Genomic DNA, 22,886 nt, shown 5'->3' with positions numbered 1-22,886 from the left:
CTTCAAAAGTTGCATAAATGCAACATGTTTCATTTTCTCTTTAATATATAGAAAATACAAATGTGCAAGACAGATAGCAAGATTGTAAACATTACAGGAGGAAAATATATCACAGACACTTTAAATACAAATAGAAAATATATATATATGGGGAATATACTTCTCCAGGATGAAAAAATGAAAATTAAAACAACTTGGAGAAATCATTTCATGCCGATAACAGCAGCAACAATTACAAACACCTGGTGTCCTTTTAGTGTCAAACAGATACACTGAATCAAGGCCCTGGAGATGAATTAAAACAACTCCTTTGTGAAAAACAAAATAACAACATGTAGCAGAAGCCCTAAAGATGTTTAAATTACCTGAGATTATTATTCCTGAGAATTTCAGTAAAAGCACAATGATAGAAGCATATAGAAATTCATTGCAGAATTTATATATTTACATTGATACCCTTAATACTATAGAAATACTTTAAGGAAATAATTATATATCAGAATTATAAAATATTATATAGTCACTAAAGGTTATAACTTTAAGATTTTTTGAAAAAGGTAGAAGTAATGTAACCTAATGGTTGAAAATACAAGTATTGAAATCAGATGAACTAGGGCAAGAATTGAATTCTGTCTCTGCCATACACAAATTATATGAACCAAATTTTCTCAACTGTAAAATGGAAATAACAGGATAACAGTGAACATTAACTGAACACTTGCTGTGTGCCAATTAAAGTTCTAAATTTAGTATAGTTAATGCTCATTATTTGTGGGATTCCATATTTACAATCCTCCTATTTGAAAACATTTATTTGTAACCCCAAAATCACCACTGCTGATGCTTTGAAGGTCATTCAGGACAGACACCAAGCAGCAAAAAACAATGTAAGGTACCTGAAATTTGCAGCTCAGCCTTCCTGTTTATCTAACATGGAGGTAAACAGAGGATAAAGAGGCAGGGGATGTGGGGTAGTGCAAGAAGTTCAGCCTCTTGGGCCAATGGGAGAGGTGTGGAGTCACAACTGTAGCCACTATGAGTGACAAGTAAGTCAAGGCAACCCACTTACATCTGTACCTTTTTTTCTCTTTTGTAAAATAAAGAAAATAGACTCTACCAGGATGAGTTATTTTTAAGATTTAGGATTATAATCTATGTGAGAAAAGAGTATGTGTATGTACGTGTGTGCACGGTTTCCTTAGGATTGATAGTTTGGTATTCACTTATTTGGTATTCCTGGAACTTTACCTAATTACCACAAACGATGAGAGTCAGATATTTGTATATTAACTCATTTAATCCTCACACAAATCCTCTGAAACACAAGTGACATAAAAAGTAGAGGAAACAGGGACGCCTGGGTGGCTCAGCAGTTAAGTGTGTCTGCCTTTGGCTCAGGGCATGATCCTGGAGTCCCGGGATCGAGTCCCACATCGGGCTCCCTGCATGGAGCCTGCTTCTCCCTCTGCCTATCTCTCTCTCTCTCTCTCTCTCATGAATAAATTAAAAAAAAAAAAAAAAAGAGCCTAGGAACTGCTGGGTCTCAGGAGGAAAAAATTGTAGAACTTATCTGCTTGCTCCTCTCTTACACTGGTCAAGTATTAGCCACATGGCCATAAACTCCCCACATCCATACTGCCTATGCACAGTAGCAGAGGGAGTCTTTTAGAGTCTCAAAGGCAACCAAAAATACTCAGGGCAGGAGGAGAGAGATGGTTGGTATAGGCATGACAAAAGGCACCATCAGGCTGCATTGAGATGGAATTAGTCATTTCACAAGTGGCTGAGTAGAGCCACAAATATGTGGCCATTCAGAGGCTGGAATAAAAGATATGGCCAGAGGCTCAGAAGACAACTCAAGGCCACAGAGAACACAAGTGGATACAGAGTATCTGATGTAATCAATGACAAGGAAGAGGGGTTCACAAAGGTGTATGCACTAAAATATCTCGGTATACTCAAAATTAAGTAGTATTAGAGAATTCATATAATTCACAACTTAAACTGGACATTTTTGTATAGAATAAATGCTAAACTGGACAGGGCTCTGGGACAACTGCTATAAACATAAACTGAGACTGCCTCAGGCAAACTAGAATGTGTAATTTCTTGAGGTATAGCTAGAAGAACTACATAAAAATTGAATGTTTAGGGCAGCCCAGGTGGCTCAGGGGTTTAGTGCCGCCTTCAGCTCAGGGCATGATCCTGGAGACCCTGGATCAAGTCCCACCCACATCAGGCTCCCCGCATGGAGCATGTCTCTGCCCCCCACCCCCCCCCGTCTCTCATAAATAAATAAATAAAATCTTTAAAAAAAATAGTCAAAAAAAAAAACTGAATGTTTATCTAGATGAAGCATAGGGAAGGATTTTTAAATACATATGTATTGTTTTTTTCTATAAAGTTTTAAATTTTACTTTAACACTAAGCTTAATTTTTAAAAATAGTCATTAGGCAGATAAAATTACAGAAATAATAGGCCATATATATATTATTCTATATTTACTGACATTCTTGGCTCTTATACTAAGAACAATATAAATAGCTCTTCTGGCTGTGGATATAATTCAAGAACCATCCCTTCTCTCACCTCCCAGTGATCCTACCTTCTAGCTTTCATTAGATTAAAGTTCTAGCTATTTTCTAATCAGCTAAAGAGAAAATTAGCATCTCTGTTCTAGATATTCCTGTGGAGGCCGAGAAAATTAAGGCCATTCCACTTTAAGTTCAGCATTAGCACAAGTACAGCCATCCCAGGACCCTGTGAATAAGAGCTGAACTTTACCTTACTTCAGTTACAGGAAGAAAACAGCTTACAGCTTAACGTCCTAGAAAGCCCCATATTAGAATAAGAACAGAGCCCTAGCCAAGGGCAGGAAGCTCCTATTAGAATAAGAACAGAGCTCAATGCCCTTGAAAGCGCCATATCAAAATGTAAACAGAACTTGAGAAATTCCTCCACCCCTTCAGAAAATCCCCTAGACCAGCCTGTAAAAAACTAAGCTGAAACCCACCTGGGGGTCCAAATCCCTGCTCAGCTGTATCGGGTATACTTGGACCCAAGCTCGAGCTTGTAAATAAACCCTCGTGTGTTTGCATAGGTGTCGGCTCCTTGGTGGTTTCTTGGATTCGCAATCTTGGGCACAACATTCCTTCTGAATGATTTCTGAAAGCATTCACTTTCTATCTTTGCTAATTATAACTAAGCACAAAGCATGTTCAATGTTAAAGAAAACAGATTATTCTGACACCCGTTAAAATGGTAAGGGAGACTTTATTCAAGACTATTGCAATCAAGGAGAGAAATCAGGCTCAACTGCAAATATGATAAAGTCAAGTGGGGATTTACAGTCAAAGAGCAGAATAAGGAGTCAAGGGGTGGAAAATTACTTAGAGGAGACATCAAGAACAGGGAGGTTTTTGCTACATCAACTTAACAGGATTCTTACTGATTTCAGGCCAGGGTGATACCAGGGGTGGAGACTAAGAAGTTTCATCAGATATGAGGGTGATGAGAAATCAAGGGTGAGGGGACTCTCCCTAAACTGACCCCTCAGGTTTTCTGCTATGACTAGACCTGTCAAAAACATACACAGAAGCCTAAGGACAAGACCTAGTCACAAAGAAAGCTTAGAGGAGCCTTGAAAAAGTTGGGTCAAGGAAAGAGACTGAGTCACTGAGAAGATACTAGATGTAGGGAAGCCACATGGAAAACCCTTCTCTCCATGTGCTATATGTGCTATACTAGGTCTTAGCATCAGCTCCCAAAGACTAGGTGACCCCATCTTCACTAATACCTTTCTGTCCTTAAGTTTGTTCTTTCAAAGGCTACATGCCTTGTACATATTTATGGGCAGCTATTTCTGATATAATTTCAGAATGAGTACAAATCCTTTTTAAGGAAAAGAAGAATGGGCTATGTTGGAGTGCTAATGGATTTCAGCAGGAAGCCTATCACCCAGCATTCTGCCTGAACAGTCCTCAGCTGGACAGCACTCAGAGCCCAGATGCCAAGCTGTGGACAACTGTCTCCAGGCAGCACCATCTGCTTCCATGGGAATCTCCCCAGGCATTTGGTTGGCAGCTCCAGGTTGGCCTTGAGGTGGGCCATGTGGAGAGGATGCTGCTGGGGGGCTGTCTGGGTTTTTTGTTTTTTTGTTTTTTTGTTTTTTTTTTTAACACTTGGGAGCTCATTTCCTATCATTTAACCAAAGTTAGCATCTGATCAGATTTTCTTTCTTTTAGGACAGTAGTAGATAGTTGAGTTCTCCTTAGCAGGAATTTAGCAGAAAGTAAAACTGAAGAAAGAAGAAAGAAAGAAGGAAAGAAGGAAAGAAGGAAAGAAAGAAAGAAAGAAAGAAAGAAAGAAAGAAAGAAAGAAAGAAAAGAAAGAAAGAAAGGAAAAAGAAAAGAAAAGAAAAGAAAAGAAAAGAAAAAAGAAGAAAGAAAGAAAGAAAGAAAGAAAGAAAGAAAGAAAGAAAGAAAGAAAGAAAGAAAGAAAAACTGAGCTCAATTATCTCTCCCTATGGGGGAAAAAAATTATATTTTTTCCTTAGAACAGCCAAATACAATGCATCTCAAAAAGTGTGTTGCAAACCTCAACTTTGCACAAATTGCTTCAAGAAAAAAGGGTCCCAGAGTCAAATAAGTTTGAAAATACTTCACATCCCATCTCTTTAGAGATGTACCATGCACATTAAGTAGTCATACCCCTAAGAAGTATAGTGAAAAGCTATCACTTTAACATGGTTTAACTTAGTATTTCCCAAACTCAGAAGAAAATAGAGTTTCAACTTAGTTCTGCTACTTTGCAATCTGTAAATTGTGCAACTTGTTCCCAGAAAAGGGATCATCAGAACACAGCAAGTCCCCATCAGTCATCAAAAGGGCCTGGTAGCCTTGGGGCAGTCAGCATGGGATGCACTAGAGAGGACAAATGTCTTCCATTTCTTTTATTTTCTGGGTTGTTACAATACAGCATGTATTTTATGAGATGGGCAGAATTCATTTATTCTTTTCCTCCACTCAACAAACATTAACCATGCCCCTCCTGGCCCCAGCACAGTGCCAGGGACTAGGGATATAGAAGCAATCCAAGTACCATTGCCACAGTTTATACTTAAACCAGGAAGATACACATTTGAAAAGTATTTATAATGAAATGCAATGAGCCAGTTACCAAGAGTCAGGATTTGCCTCTGGGTGTTTTCTTTTGGTTCACTGATTAACAAGAGTTTACCTAATCTGGAGAACAGGTAAAACCTCCCAGGAAGCCTCTTCCAGCCCACAGAGGCAGCAAACAAATCCATCAGATGCTAGCATAACACAAGGCAAGGAGCACTGAGAACAAAGATTAAAGACAAGGAACAGATCACTAGTGGTCTTTTAGAGTGAAAACAGAAAACTCATGACAGCCTACCACTGATTTAACAACTCAACAAAATTCTCCACAACCCTAGAATACATTTATCTTAAGGACAGAGACCATTTCAAACAACTTTTCCACCCTCTTAATTACACTACTGTGCTAGGCACATAGTAGGCACATCATGAATTTTAAACAAAGAATAATACTGTGTTCACATAGGTACTAGTAACAATTCCAAATTCACACAACAGGCATTCAATAACTATTTAGTGGATAAATAAAAGAAACCTCTCAATTCTTACACATTAAGGATCAGAGTATCACCATTCTCAAAAAATATTTTTTAAAGCCCAGATTATAAAAATTAAGAAAGTAAAGGAACACAGTATTTGTTGAGCCTCTGACATGCAAAGCAATTTGCTAGGATCTAGACATTCTTTTAATTTGTACAGTCCTTGAGGGTAGAGGCAGTTTACTCCAGTCACTTCCCATAACCCTGGTACTTGATGCTAGGCTGGTTACTATTAAAGGCACGGTAAAAATTTGTTGAACAGAGGAAAAGGAAAACAAATGAATTCTGCCCATCACATAATTTAATACTCAGAATAAACCCCTGAGGTAGATGCCATACTCCTAAATATTTTCAAGAAAATTTTGCCCTAAACTCTTTTCTAGATTGCCATCTTTGAGAGACAGGCACTCAGCGATCAATTAAATATTTGTAACATCTTCTAAACAACTCTTAGGTAATGGTTTATTTCACATTTCTGTTCTACATTAATGGAGCATTAAAAAGCACATCTGCCTCACCTTGTCAATTGTAGTTTCAAATTTCTAGGTATCTATTTGATTTCCTGGCAAATATACGTAGAGTTCTTTTTTTTTTTTTTAATTTTTATTTATTTATGATAGAGAGAGAGAGAGAGAGGCAGAGACACAGGCAGAGGGAGAAGCAGGCTCCATGCACCGGGAGCCCGATGCGGGATTCGATCCCAGGTCTCCAGGATCACGCCCTGAGCCAAAGGCAGGCGCCAAACCGCTGCGCCACCCAGGGATCCCTATACGTAGAGTTCTAAATCACATGCATGTTGCATGCTATGCTCCATAGTTAACCATGAAAATGTAGCTTCTCTTTCCCCAGACCTTGGCTAATAACTCTCATTTTCTTCCCTTGAGCTTAAGTTGCTCAAGGAACTATTTTGGGACAGGTTCAGTGCCCAGGTTAATGGCTCCTCCTCCTCAGTTCGCCACGGACAGCCTTCCTGCCTTGACTTCCCTTATATGTACAAACACACACCCACACACACAAGTATGCTTCCTAAATCTTAAAATTGACTATAGGTAATTGTAAAGCACAAAAACAAAACCAATCCGGCAAATGAGTAAGGTAGATAGCCTGCCATACTGCTAGTTAATTCTCCTGGTTTTCCTTTAAAAACCCCTTCATTTCATATATATATATATTGCAGGTTATTTCCTTCAAACTACATCCATAATGAGGTTACTTATCCTCCATATCCAATGGGATTGTCCACTAAGTAACACATCCTCTAGAGATGCCTGAGAGGGCAACCACTTCAACCATTAAAAGATTCATACTTTTAGCCAAGAAAGTGGAACTTTTGTTCCTCAAAACCAAAGATGGCATCTTGAGCTTTTAAGTTTTCTGAATGTCACAGTTACAGATGCATTATTTAGCAGGTATACTAGAATTCTTGCAAATAATGTATACCATTTTTACTGACTACTTAATCAGAGAAACGTGGTATGACTTTCTTGAAAATCTCTATGCAAACAATGATGTGTGAGAAATAGAGATTGAATGAACATCTCATATCTGTACATATATCAACGATCTCAAATCAGAGTCGAATCACCTAGTTTGAGTAACATCTCCTATTTTTTCGGCTCTGTACGAAAAAGCCCTGTTAATGAGTAGTGACATGTCTCAAAGTCCAACAGAAAAAAGGAGGAGAAAAAAATTGAAGGATCAGGATAATTCCTTTTTTTTTTTTCCGGATAATTCTTACCAAGATTTTTTGCTCCCTGAAAAATTGGGGATTGACGTTCAATATGAAAGGCAGGCTTTGAAAAGAACATATTTTTTTTCCCTCAAACATCTTTATATGACTGCTCAAGATTATGAAGATCAGGTCTTTCCTTGCTCTCCTTTATATGGAGAGACAAAGGCACAGGACCAGGAGTCTCCCCAACTCCCCCTTCAGAGCAGGCAGTAATTCCCCTCTTTGAAAGAGATTTAGTTCTGTGAAATCTCTATTTCAAGGAGGACATGGCAAAAATCCAGGTTGTTTCCCACAAATTCAAAGTGTCCTGTGTCTTTTGTTAAAAGATACTGACTGGGTAGAGGTTGCAGTCATCTGCAATTGCCTCCTGTTGGGTGATTGATGTCACCATGGTGTGTGTGGCCTGGTGGGCTGGAAGACAGGCACACTGCTGGGGAGAAGCCTGAAGCTCCAACCCCGCAGTGCCTCAGAGCAAGATGGATTCATGGGTAGAAAAAATCGACAGCTATAGAAAACGGACTCATGGTTGAGAAGAATCAATAATGATTTTAAGAAAATTAAATGCTGGCTGAAAAGGGGTAAAAAACACCTTTGAAAGCTCTAAGGCTTTAAGCAGCAATTGAAGGGCTAAATTTAGGACCTCTTGGGTGATTTCCCAGACCTGAGTGTTTTGATTCTGTGTGACCATTCTCTAACTCCTTATCAGCTCATTATCTCAGATGACAGGGCTCCAGGCCTTCACTGTATAAACAATTGCTTAGAAAAGAGAAGGAAACAGGGTGGGCCCAGCTATCTTTTATTTGTATCTGTGGGCCCTGAAAGGATTACTAAATGGAAGTCCTGGGGTTCTATCAGGGCCCTGACACAGACTCACACAAAGCAGCCCAGACACATTTTTACAAAAGAAGGAATAACACAAACACCATGTAATCACCATCAGGGACTTTTACCCCTTCACTTGTGACTATCCTGTTATCTCACATATCTCCATCAGCCCCCAAATGCCTATTTGTAAGACATACACATAAGTGAATTAAAAAAAAAATTTCTGAGGAATATTCAACACTTAACTCCTTCCCCAATTTGGCATACAAGAGCCCCTTAATAACATTTTAACTTGATTAACATGCTATTTAAACCCAGCCTCACAAATTAAAGTCATTGTTTTTATTAGAGCATGGAAGATCCTAAGGGACATAAATATCTTTGATTAGAAAATTTCTCCAGTGTTCCATCCAGCTCCACATAGTAAGAAATGATGTAATTCCCCAAAGCATAGGATAAAATAATACTCCCCTCACAGTCCTGCTCAAAGAGACCCTCAAAATGTTCAAGTTTATTCTTGTCTGTGTTTGTAGCTACGCTGGCTCCATTGGTGGGGACTTGGAAACTCACTAGCAGTAGGAGGGTGTGGGGCCAGATCAAGGAAGGCAAAGAGTCTGGCACTGTGAGGATGTCTCTTTTTAAAAGACTGTATTGGTCCCACTCTGTCTGCCCTACTCCCAGTGTTCTATGTTAAGTTAATTCCCTCAAACAGCATAATACATTGATAACCAATAGGATTTTATGTCTGTTTGGCTCCTTGTGACTTACAAAGCATGCCTTTTCATATAATTCTTCGGATGAACATAGCAATCCTTGTAAGCTAGGCAGGACAAGTATTTTTGTTCAACACATATTTTAAATATTTTTCCAAATGCTAAATGATTTTCCCAATGTACCACAGCTAGAAAGAGGAAGAGTTTGTGAAAGAACTCAGTCTCTGATACTTGGTCCAGTGTGTCTTCTGCTTACTTCTCACAATCCTTCAGCAAGAAGAGGCTTAGATCATTCTCAGAAAATAGAATAAATTTTAAAATCACCCCTGAGAGAGGTAGATGGATTTAACTTCCACTCTCTTCGGTGAGAGAGTTCAGTGGCTATAACAAAAGTTTTGATTCAAATAAAAACTTAGCATTCATCATGTTGTAGGCTGAATAATGGCCTCCTAAATATGTTCACATCCTAATCCTTGGAATCTGTGAATGACATTTTACCTGACAAAGGAGACTTTAGAGATGTAATTAAGAATCTTAGGGAGAGTGTCTTGGATTGTCCAGGTGGGCCCAATGTAATTACAATGGTCCTTTTAAGAGAGAGGCACAAAGATCAGAAAGCAGAGTCAGTGATATGACCATAGAAGAGGGGCTGGGAAGATTTAAGAGAAAAAAAGATTGATCCTATACTACTGACTTCAAAGACAGAGGACAGAGGTGATGAGCCAAGGAATTCAGGCAGCCTCAAGAAGTTGGAAAGGGCAATAAAATGTTCCTCCCTTATAGCATCCAGAATGAATGTACCACTGCCAATAACTTGACTTTAGTCCTGTAAGATTGTGTCAAACTTCTCACCTGCAGAATTGTAATATAATAAAACAGTGTTGCATTAAACCACTAAATTTGTGGTAATTCACTGCAGCAACAATAGGAAACCAATATACATCACATGCCAGCGTTCCCTATGTTAAAGTCACAAAACGTGATTCCATAAAATGGAACTGACCCCACAACCTGCCATCTGGACCCACTGAAATTGAAAATAACTGCCAAAAGCAATTAGCCTGGCTTACAGATAAAATAGCAGCTAATATTTATTGCTTCATAAGTGCCCATATAATGCGTTGCAGCTTATGTGTGTGTGCCTCATTTAATCCTCATCATAACCCAAATTATTTAACCTTTCTGTGCCTCACTTCCCCCAACTAAAAAAGGAAGAAGCATCTATGTCATATACTCTGTTATAATGACCGGTTCCCAAGATCACCCTCAATGATCAACTGTGATAATGTGAATTATAAATTTATGAACTATATATGTGGTCTTTGTCCCCTTGCCTGAAACACAGCTCTCAAAACATGTGGACTTTCCTACATGATTAGAGCGATAAGGGCATCTTTCTTAATACTTGGGTTTTGTCCTGGTTTCCTAGTTTTAGTGATAAAGGTAACTATGGGTATCTAGTTATTCGTAATAAGCCCTTTCAACCACACTTGAGTTTATGTTAATGAAGTGATTTTTGGAAAACTCCAAGTATAGGAGCTGGCTGCCAAGGGAACCAAACTTGATTAGAGAGTTAGAAATTTCAGGTTCCCCCACCCTCCCACCTCCAGGGAAGGGAAGGGAGATGCTGGAGGGTGAATAGATCACCAATAGCCAATGATTTTATCAATTGTGCCTATATAATAAAGCCTCCATAAAATCCAAAAATCCAGAGATCTTCCAGTTTGGGGAACATGTGAAAGTTCTGGAAAGGTGGTGCCAGAGAAGACCTGGAAGCTCTGAACCCTTTTCCATATGTCTTGTCCTGTATCTCCTCCATCTGATTGTTCCTCAGTCCTTTCATAATAAATTGGTAATCTGATAAGTAAACTGTTTTCCTAAGTTCTGTGAATTACTCTAGTAAATTAATGGAACTCAGGAAGGAGGTGGTGGGAACCTCCAATTTATAGCCAGTTGGTCAGAAGCACAGGTAATCACCTGAACTTTTAAACAGTATGCTAAGAACTAAGGCATTCTGCCAACAATCAGCACTAACTTATCACGTGAGTGAATGACCTTAGCAGCCAATCATCCAGCCCTGGTCAGGTCTTCGGATAACTGCAGCATGTAAAAAACATCTTGACTATAACCTCATGAAAGACCCTGAAACCAGACACTCCCGGCTAAGCTGCTCCCAAATTCCTCATGCTCAGAAACTGTGTCAGATAATAAATATCCATTGTTGCTTTAAGATCCTAACTTGTGGGACCATTTGTCATGCATCAACAGATTATCAACACAGTTGTTATAAGAATAAAATTAGTTGGGATCCCTGGGTGGCGCAGCGGTTTGGCGCCTGCCTTTGGCCCAGGGCGTGATCCTGGAGACCCGGGATCGAATCCCACGTCAGGCTCCCAGTGCATGGAGCCTGCTTCTCCCTCTGCCTATGTCTCTGCCTCTCTCTCTCTCTCTCTCTCTCTGTGGGACTATCATAAATAAATAAAAATTTAAAAAAATAAACTTCTTTAAAAAAAAGAATAAAATTAGTTAATATTTTAACTACTATAGAAGGTGCTTAAAACAGTATGTGCCATAAGCTAGGTATTATCTAAGTGATTATAAAATCAATTCCTTCATTAAAAGTATGGATACTATGAACTGCATCCTGGTATGTGATAGGATTACACAGATGACAAATACACAATCCCTGTCCTAAAGTAGCTCACAATGAAGGAGAGGAGGGGTAGGGGAATGAACATAGACAAAACTAATATGTTTCACACAGCTTAGCTACAAATACATTGAGAAACAGTCACAGGTGTGGAAGCCCAGCCATGAAAATTTATATATTTCAGTAAATTTATATCAATAATTTATTATTTTTAGGCCATGTGCCTTTAAGAAAACATCTTAATTCAAAAATAAGGAATATTTTTAAATACTTAAACTAAAAATTTTTTGAAATAAAGAATATTTAAAATAAGATGAAATAAGTTATATATATATATATTTTAAAGATTTTATTTATTTATTTGTGAGAGACACACAGAGAGAGAGGCAAAGACACAGGCAGAAGGAGAAGCAGGCTCCGTGCAGGGAGCCTGACATGGGACTCGATCCCAGGTTTCCGGGATCAAGCCCTGGGCTGAAGGCCACGCTAAACAACTGAGCCACCCGGGCTGCCCCAATAAATTACATTTTTAAAGGAATTTTGTTCTTTATTTTCTCCTTTTGAGTCATTCTGAAAGCAAATCTGCCATATCAGCCTTCACCAAAATAATGTTAAATAATGTTAGAAAACAGGGACAGTATTTTTCTGTGAAACATGAATCAAAATGATCTGAATGAGTCTAAATGAGATGTCTGTGTATCTCTGCTCTTTTTGTGCCAAGATACCAAGCAATTTAGAATACTGATCCATGCAGTAATGTTTCCACAGGTCATATTTTTTAGCCTCTTGTCACTGAGGTTATTACTTTTTTTGCAAATCCTGCACTTGATAGAGCTAAAATCAAAATATCTTTTTAGCTGCTAGAGGGTATATCGAACATTTGTTTCAGCTTGTAGAAATTCTCAAAGAAAAAAAAGGAATAAAAAAATACCTGTGACTCTACAAGGACAACCTTTGGTTTCATGGAACACTGAGGATGTCAGACCTGTCGATTCTTATAATACCTGCCTGCAGTTAATCTGATTTCTCCATTTGAGTCAAATGAATTGCATAACTGAGCAACCACATACTTTCCATCTTATTAAACCAATGAGTACATTATCACTGTACCCTTCTAGTCATCCTGACTGAGCTCTCCACTCACAGCAGAAAGGTTTTAATTGCATAACCAGCTGTTATTGTCACTTGAGGCCCTATGTGTAGTAATTAGTGAGGAGACACTAAGTCAACCCAAAAGAACTCTGATAGAATTACATTCTGCCCACAGATGTGCAAATCATCCAGTTGTGTGTGTGTGTGTAGATCTCAGCACTAGTCCCCCAGATCTCCTAAGATACCTTCAAAACTATATATTTAGAAAGGGGAACAATTTCTGGGCAATAAAAGTTGATCCACCCAAATGGATGCTCCAAAGGACAGAGCAATTCACATAGAAGAGTTAACACAACAATGCAGAATTGTAAAATTATATTTGGAAACAGCAATAAGTTGAGTTTGGTTGAAGAAAGGCAGGAGCTAAATCTACAGAATAGTTCCAGCATAACTGTGATGGGTTTACATGTGAAGCTAAGGAGCCTGGGTCCTAACTGGGATATAATGGCAAGGTATGAATGTTTAAGCGTGTGTGTGTGTGTGTGTGTGTGTGTTGGTGCACAGATCACATTTGTTTCTTGGAAAGATAAATATTGGCCATGAATGTACTGGGAAGAAGAGAGATGGGAATGTACTATGAGAGCTAATGAAGTTTTGTGCCAAATAAATAACTGGGAATGCTATTTAAGTAAATCGAAAGAAACTACTTAAACCCACTTTTGAGTAATGAAAATAAAATAGCTCTTACTAAAGTAAATAAACTGGAGCAATTCAGAAGCAATTAAGAAGGAAGGAAGGAAGGAAGGAAGGAAGGAAGGAAGGAAGGAAGGAAGGAAGGAAGGAAGGAAGAAATATTAGTAGTGAAAAAGAAGAGAAAATGAAGAGAATTTCTAAAATTTAAAATCAAATCTATTTGGTAGTCATTTTTACATGTGAGGGTGACTGAAAAGACAGGAGAATGATGCCTTGATAATTAATCTGAGACTCAGTCTAGGAGAATAGTGAAGGTGCCTTAAAGGAGATATAGTTGGATATGTGTAGTCTACGGTTGGAAATGTGGCTCTAGAGCTTAGAAGAGGTCATGGTTGCAGAGACTCAATGGTCATTACAATATAGAAAACTATAATATTAAGCACTTGCTCCCTTTCTGGGAACTCTGCTATGTACTTTACATATATGGCCTCATTTCATCTTTTAAAAACCCTTATTAATAAAAAAATATATATCTTCTAAAAATGAAGGACCAAGATTAGGGAGGATAACTAAGTTGCTCAAAGTCACAAGGTCAGTAAGTGGTTAAACTGGAATTCAAAATCACTAGATACTCAGTTTAATTTCTGCTGAATCCATCTAAGTATTTTAGAAGACCTCTTATTTTTCAAGATGAATAGTTGTTGGTTAAAGCAGGGAATCATTAAAAAATGGTTGTCTATAAACCTTAAATACTTCATTTTAACCTCAAAAAATATATACATGCCCATGGTTAGATGTTGGGCCAAGAGCTCTTCTTTCACTATGGGCCCACAGAATGAGATGTGTGGCTTCATGAATCACACACATAAATCATACCCATCATCCATTGTCTGTGACTTCTAGTTTGTATTTCTTTTTTTTAAGATTTTATTTATTTCTTCATGAGAGACAGACAGAAAGGAGCAGAGACATAGGCAGAGGGAGAAGCAGGCTCCTCACAGGGATTCCATCTCTGGATCAGGATCACACCCCATGCCAAAGGCAGACAATCAACCACTGAGCCACCCAGGCATCCCATCTAGTTTGTATTTCTTAAAATGCAAAGAGAACCTAAACCCATTTGCAAGGCAATATGAGTGCAGAGGGTTTTCCCAGTATATTTCTGTTGCATTGCCCACACCTAAATTGACATTAATTTTTGGGAAGTCATTTTTGTCAAATCTTTCCAAAGTATTCAACTTTTTCAAAAGATAGACTTTTTATTTTTATACTCAAAGTTTATCAGTTTATCCAATATTTAAATTAATATGTCACCACAGTATGTAACAACTATAATCACTGGTTTGGAAATAAACACAAGGACCTTGGTAAAACAAACAAACAAACAAAAACCCCACAATTATTTGGAGAAGAAATGTACTGACATGCATGGAATAGTGGCCTGCAGTGTACAAGGAATGCTCAGCATCATCTAGGCATCAGCACTTATGATCCATAGGGGAATGAAAGCATCAATCAACCTGTTGAGACAGTTCAGGAAGATTTTTTAAGAAAGCTCTTACTCTAGCCTTATGTTTTGAGGATTAATATTTGGAATGATAATCCTAAATTATAAACCTTTTTGAGCACATGGATCATTGTGTATTTTTTTAAAAAGCACAAGACTGGTTCCTGCCCTATGGGGAGTTTAAAATCTAGTCACTGAAGTGAAAGTCTCAGACAATATTCTAAGTGTTGGACACACACTATTTCATAATAACCCTTGAGTAGGTACCTTTAAGACCTGACATGTAAGGAAAATAAAACACTGAGAGGTGAAATAATTTGTAAAATGTGACCCATTAAGTAAGTGATTGGTTAATTTCAAACAGGCTCACCATCTCCACAGCCAGAGCTATTAACCACCATTATATATCAGTAAGTTACCATATGCCAAGAACTGGACTGTGCCATTCATTTATTTTATCTAATTTTGATCTTCAGATAACACTTCAAGATATATACTAACAGTTTCACTTTCAACATATGTGTCATGTCTCAGAGCTGTGAAGTGGCAGAGCCAGAATTCAAATACAAATAATTTAACTTTAATTTTCACATTCTTTGCTCAATGCATCACTATCTCACAATATTATTTGTAAATAACTACATGCTAATCTGTATGAGAAAGCCCTGAAGATAGCAGAGAAGCAAATAAATGGTATATATCTAACTAAAAAAAAAAAAAAAAAACAGTTGGGATGCTTCACATAATTAGGTGGCACCATAACACTCAGTTAATTACTCCTGTTCTAACAAATAGAAAATCACTTTCTCACAGAGAAAATAAATAGAATATATTTTGACAATATTTTCTGATACAGTTATTACAGAAAAAAAATGTAAAATTTAGAAAATTGAAATGAAGAAAGAAAAATTATTCACAATTCCATCATCAAATATAATGTCTGTTAGCATTTTCTTATATTATCTTCCAAATTTTTGAGTGCTTGCATACATACTGAAATTTCTCCTACAGATAATTTTTTAAAAATATGAATTGGCAATAATATACTTGAATAATTAGGGAACTTCATTAGATTATGTGGAGGAGTTTTTTTGTGACTCTGTGCTTTGTTTATCATCATTTTGAGTGATTAATGTGCTGGGAATTTAAAATAAATTCTTATAGAGATGGGAAATATATCTTGACTTTCTCCCAATCTCTTTCTGGCTGCTGTTTCTTATTTTCTCTGGCATATTCCTCCTCCTCTAACAACTAAACGCTGGTTTGCCTCATGACTCTGAACTCAGCACTTGACTCCTGTTACTCTATATTTTCTCTAAGTTATTTCATCCACTCCTATAACTTCCATATCACCTATGATCTGATACCTCCCTCATTTGTATTTCTAGTCCATTCCACTCTTCTGATATTTATACACATCTCCATTTAGTTATGTAAAACCCACCTCAAAGTCAACCCTAGCTACACCTCTCATATCTACTCCCTAACTTTTATTTCCTTATTCATGCATTTCATTAAGCCAAGACTTTGAGAAACATTTGCGGCATATCCCTTTCATCCATACTCCATAGTCAATCCATTATAAAATCTATAGGTTGATACTTTCAAATCTATCTCTAATCTATTTCTCCCTAGCTCTTCGTTCAAGTAATCTTCATGTCTCTTTTTGTTCAAATAACTGAGTATGACCTGACAATAGGTTGTATGTCTCACTATTGCCACTCTTAAGCCCTAACATCTCTTTTCCTTGTAGAAATTGAAACAATCTTTCTAAAAAAAAAAAAAAAATCAGATTAAACCATGACTTTAAAATCTTAATATGGTTTCCCATTGCACATAGAATAAAATCCAAATTCCTTAATATGATCTATAATGTTTTGCATAATTAACCCCTCCTACTTCTCTGATCTCCCTTCATACTCCAGTCCACTTCAAATATCTTTCTACAGTTCTTTTAATAGACCAGATCATCTCCAAGGGAAGGAGAAAAACAATTTGGTAATATCAAAGTTGAAAGGTGACTCCTATTCTGGACAAGGAGACACAGACCCATTTTTCACTGTTTCTTCCCACTAGACAGTCTAAGCCCTGGAAATAATACAGTTGACCAGCAAAGGAGAACTTTGAAACGTGGTAAGAAGGCAAACTTGCATAGAGCCCCAGGGCTGGAGGAACAACATAACAGCAGAATATTGTGTGCCTCCCTCCTCTACAACAGAATTTGTATGTCACTCAGACCCAGTATTTTCAGAACCCCAACCCAGCAACAAAAGCCAGTGTAGTCAGGCTCCTTCCTTGCCCTGAATCACTGGGAGCTCTTCTGACAATATCAGGCAAACCGAGGAGAACCAGCAAGAGAGGTCCTTTAGGAGCTCCACTAATAGGGCAGCCCCGGTGGCGCAGCAGTTTAGTGCTGCCTGCAGCCCGGGGCGTGATCCTGGAGACCCGGGATCCAGTCCCACGTCAGGCTCTCTGTGTGGTGCCTGCTTCTTCCTCTGCCTGTGTCTCTGCCTCTCTCTCTCTGTCTCTATGAATAAATAAAATAAAATCTTTAAAAAAAAAAAAAAAAAAGGAGCTCCACTAATAATTAGTGGCTGAGGAACTGTGCTTCTTGCTTAGTGGTCCTAAGATTCTTTTTTCTCACAGAAAGTTACCAGAGCCAGGGGGGCTGGAAGAAGGATGCAGGCACAGAAAGCAGCACAGTCCAAGAGGAAGCTCCCCCTTCTCCTCAGCCAGAACCAGCCAGTGGGAGTCCCAGTAACAAAAGATAAATCAAGCAGTCTGCAACAATACTTGGAAAGCTCTAAAGATTCATCTGTCATCTAACAACAACCCAAAAAAGGTAACTAGGGTATGCATGCTAAATAGGATGACCTACTAAATAGCCTTCTAAAATGAAAACTTTAATTAGAACCCAAAAACTCCTGGGGTACCTGGGTGGCTCAATCGGGTAAGCATCTGCCTCTGGCTCAAGTTATGATCCCAGGGTCTGAGATCAAGGCCTGCATTGAGCTCCCTGCTCAGCGAGGTGTCTGCTTCTCCCTCTCCCTCTGCTTGCTGCTCCACCTACTTGTGTTCTCTCTATGTCAAATAAATAAATAAAATATTTAAAAAAAAAAGAACCCAGAAACTTCATAGCCCCTTACTCCATCTTCAAAGCAAGCAGCATAGCATCTTTAAGTCTCTGATTCTCTTACTTCTGCTCCCCTCAGCATAACTCGTTTTATGACTCTCTGCCTACCTCTGGTAAGAACCCTTGTAATTATATTGAGCCCACTCAGACAATACAGAATGATCTTTTCATCTCAAGATCCTTGATTTAATCCTATCTCCAAAGCCCCTTTTGTCATGTAAGGCAATATATTCATAGGTTATGAGGATTAAGACATGGATATCTTGGGGAGCAGTTGAAGGAAGCAGTTGATATGTTCCATATCAATAGATTGTGATAAGCCATATTTATATATTGTAATAACCAAAATAACCACTATGAAAACTATACAAAGATACACTATAAGTAAATCAAGATGATATCCAAAAAAAGGGGAAAAATGTTCAAGTAATTTTTTTATTTTTAATTTTTCTTTTATAAAGGTTTAATTTATTTATTAATGAGAGACACACAGAGAGAGAGAGAGAGAGAGAGAGAGAGAGGCAGAGACACAGGCAGAGGGAGAAGCAGGCTCCATGCAGGGAGCCTGACGTGGGACTCGATCCTGGGTCTCCGGGATCATACCCTGGGCTGAAGGCAGCGCTAAACCACTGAGCCACCAGGGCTGCCCAGTTCAAGTAATTTATAAGAAGGCAAAAGAGAAATAGAAGAACAAGAATAAGAGGGAGAGAAAACAACATTAAAATGGCAGATTTATGGACTATAATATCAAGATTACCTTATATGTAATTAAGATAATGAATTATATTCAATAAATGCATGAATCAGGGATCCCTGGGTGGCGCAGTGGTTTGGCGCCTGCCTTCGGCCCAGGGCGCGATCCTGGAGACCCGGGATCAAATCCCACGTCGGGCTCCCGGTGCATGGAACCTGCTTCTCCCTCTGCCTGTGTCTCTGCCTCTCTCTCTCTCTCTCTGTGTGACTATCATAAATAATAAATAAAAATTAAAAAAAAATAAATGCATGAATCAAAAGACAGTGATTGACAGAGTGGATTTTAAAAAAGGCCCAACACATGTGTTTATAAGGAACTTATTTCAAATTAAATGACATAAGTATATATAAAGTAAAAGGATAAAAAAGTTATACCATGCAAACATTAAATTTAAAAATTAGAAGAGACTATATTAATATTTGATAAAGTATAATTCAGAGCAAAGGAAATTACTAGAGACAAAGAAGGACATTACATAATGATACTAGTATCAATGCACCAGGAAGACATAGTAATCGTAAATGTGCACTCACCAAATAACAGAGCCTCAAAATGCATGAACTGAAAGCTAATAGAGGTGAATGGAGAAACAGACTATAATATAGTTGGGAACTTGAAACATTCTCCTTCCAGAAACCAATAGACTTATTAGGCAGAAAATCAGCAAAGATATAGGATTTCTAAACAACATAACCAACAAGAAAATTTAGCAGACATATGTAGAACATTCCACTTAACAATATCAGAATATATTTTTTTCAAACACCAGTGGAATGAATAGACACCAACTTAGACCATATCCTAGGTCACAAAACAAACACGAGGTTTAAAAAAAGAAAAGAATTGAAATTAAATGACATACTTCTTTTTTTTTTTTTTTAAACTCAATTTAACATAGTGTATTACTAGTTTCAGGGGTAGAATTTGGTGATTCATTACTAAATGAACCATAAATTGAAAAGAAGTCTCAAAGAAAATTTTTTTAAAAATATGTAGAGAATTCATTAAAAACAAAAATATATAGATCTATGGCATTGCTTATATTAGAAATAAAGAAAATTATTAAATTAATAATTTAAGTTCCTATCTAAAAATAATAAAATAAGGAGCAAGAAAATCTAAAACAAGCAGAAGGAAGAAAATAATAAAGACAACAAAAGAAAATATAACAAAATTAAAAATGGAAAATAATAAAATCAATGAAACAAAAATCCAGTTGCTCTTAAAATACAAAGAAAATCAATAAATCCTTCATAGGACTGAACAAAATAAAAAGAGATATGATACAAATCACCAATATCAAAATATCATTACAGATCCTGCAGTCACTGAAAAGATAATCAGGGAATACTATGAGTAACAATATGCTCATAAATTCAAAACTTTGAAGAAGTAGACCAATTTCTTAAAAAACAAAACTACCAAAATTCAATCAAGATGAAATAGATACCAAAAACAAAAACAGTAATAAAGAAGAGAGCTACAGACCAACAACTCTCTAGAACATAGATGCAAAAATCCTTGAAAAATAATAGCACCTAAGTCCAACAATGTATAAAATGTATACAGCAAGTTGGGAATATAATAGTATTACTTCAACTTAATAAAAGCATCTGCAAAAAACAAAACAAAACAAAACAAAACAAAAAAAAGAGGTTATATCAAATTTAATGATAAAAAAATTGAATGCTTTTTCATTAAGATTAGGAGGAAAAAGCAAGAATGTCCATTCTCACCACTCGAACACAATGTAGTATTGGAAGGTCTAGTCAATGCAATAAGAGAAGAAAAAGAAAAGGCATACAGATGAGAAAGAAAGAGATTAAACTGTTTCTATTTGCAGATAACATGACAATTTATGTAGAAACTTCGAAGGCAGGGCACCTAGGTGGCACAGTCGGGTAGACATCTGACTCTTGGTTCCAGCTAAGACCATGATCTCAGGGTTGTGAGATCAAGCCCCATGTTGAGCTCTATGCTCAGTGGGAAGTCAGCTTGGAGTTTCTCTTTTCCTTTCTACTCTGCCCTCTGCTCTCTCTCTCTCTCTCAAATAAATAAATAAATAATCGTTTTAAAAAGGGAAAAAAAGAAAATTCCAAAAAAACTATAAAAAGCCTCCTAGAACTAATAAATTACTACAAGTTTATGGCAATACAAAGTTAATCCCATTTCTATGTACTATCAATGAACATATAGACTACAATACCTATGAAAATCCCAGTAAGGATTTTTGTAGCCATGGACAAATCTAAAATTTTTTTTAAAGATTTTATTTATTTATTCATGAGAGACACACAGAGAAGAGAGAGAAGCAGAGATACAGGCAGAGGGAGAAGCAGGTTCCATGCAGGGAGCCTGACGTGGGACTCGATCCTGGTCTCCAGGATCAGGCCCTGGGCTGAAGGCGGCACTAAACCACGGAGCCGCCCAGGCTGCTCTTATTCTAAAGTTTATATAAAAAGGTATATGTCCAGGATGCCTGGGTGGCTTAGTTAAGCCTCCAACTCTTGATTTTGATGCAGGTCATGATCTCAGGGTTGTGAGATCCCATCCTGCAACAGGCTCCATGCTGAGTGTGGAGCCTCCTTGGGATTCTCTCTCTCCCTCTCCTTCTGTACCCCCTGACTCATGGTACTCTCTCTCTCCTCTTGAAAAAAAAAAAGTATAAGCCCTAGAAAAGTTAAGACAATCTGAAATCTTTGATAAAAACAAGAATAAATTGAGAGAAATTACACTACTCAACTGTAGTGAGCTGAATATTAGTCCTCCAAAATATATGTCACATTCTGGAACCTGAAAATAGTATCTTCTATGACAAAAGAGTGAATCTGAATATTACCTTATTTGGCAAAATATGTGATTAAATTAAAAACCTTGAGAGGAGTAGCTTATCCTAGATTATCTCGATGAATGCTAATTATGATCACATATCCTTACAAGAGAGAGAAAGCAGGAGTGTGGGGACAGACACATGGATAAGGCAACACAGAGGGCAAGGTGACATAAAGACAGAGGCAGAGATTAAAGAAATGCAGCCATAGTTCAAGAGAGCCAAGGACTGCTAATAGCCACCAGAAGCTGAAAGAGGCAAGGAAGATTTCTTCCCTAGAGCCTCCAGAGGAAGCACAACCCTGCCTACACCATGATTTCAGACTTCTGGCCTCCAGAACTGTGAGAGAACACATTTTTGTTGTTTTCAACCACCAAGTTTGTTACAGTGGCCCTACAAAATTAATATATAATATTAAAATTTATTATATAGATACACTAATTAAGACAGCATGATATTGGCAGAGAGAGACATAAATTAATGGAGCATAGAAAACCCAGAAATAGATCCATAGAAATATGTTTAATTGATTTTTGACAAAGGTACAAAAGCAATTCAATGGAGGAAGAATAGTCTTCTAAAGAAATGGTGCTAGATCAATTAAACATCTTTTTTTTTAATTAGACATCTTTAGACAAAACAAAAACCTTGACCTAAACTGTATACCACAGATAAAATGAATTCAGTATGGATCATGGGCTTAAATATAAAGAGTAAACTATAAAACTTTTAGAAAAGTAAGAGGAAACATGGGATAGGAATAGGCAAGGAATTTTTAGACTCAACACCAAAAACACAATCCATAAAAGTATTAATGGTAAATCTCATCAAAATTTAAAACATTTCATTGTGATAACCTACATAAAGAGGATGAAAAGATAAGCTACAAACTGAGACAATATATCTGCAAACCATATAGTCAATAAAAAACTAGTATATTGAATATTTAAACAATTCTAAAAGTTCAATAATTTTTAAAATCCAATTAGAGGGCAGCCTGGGTGGCTCAGCAGTTTAGCACCGCCTTCAGCCCAGGGCCTGATCCTGGAAACCAGGGATCAAGTCCCACATCAGGCTCCGTGCACAGAACCTGCTTTTCCCTCTGCCTGTGTCTCTGCCTCTCTCTCTCTCTCTCTCTCTCTGTCATAAATAAATAAAAAATCTTTAAAAAAAATTTTTTTAAATAAATAAAATTCAATTAGAAAACAGGCAAAAGTCATATAGATATTTAGCTGAAGGATATATAGATGAGAGGGATATATAGATGACAAATAAGCACATGAAAATATTTCAACAT

At 37.4% G+C, this 22,886-nt stretch overlaps 1 long non-coding RNA gene across 11 annotated transcripts in view; it reads right to left on the bottom strand.

Moving 5' to 3' along the window:
- The window catches only part of LOC140608011 (uncharacterized), a 261,913-nt gene that overhangs the window by 180,041 nt on the left and 58,986 nt on the right, over positions 1-22,886 (bottom strand). For 2 of the 11 annotated variants that reach the window (XR_012009949.1, XR_012009950.1), the window contains one exon: positions 14,790-14,885. The exons of the other annotated variants lie outside the window; for them this stretch is intronic. This is a non-coding gene — a long non-coding RNA (uncharacterized lncRNA). The remainder of the gene's footprint in view (positions 1-14,789; positions 14,886-22,886) is intronic. 11 annotated transcript variants of the gene reach the window in all.

This window comes from Canis lupus, chromosome 17 (genome assembly GCF_048164855.1).
Source record: "Canis lupus baileyi chromosome 17, mCanLup2.hap1, whole genome shotgun sequence".
NCBI classification, from domain to species: Eukaryota; Metazoa; Chordata; class Mammalia; order Carnivora; family Canidae; genus Canis; species Canis lupus.
This window is presented reverse-complemented; position numbering and strand designations above follow the sequence as displayed.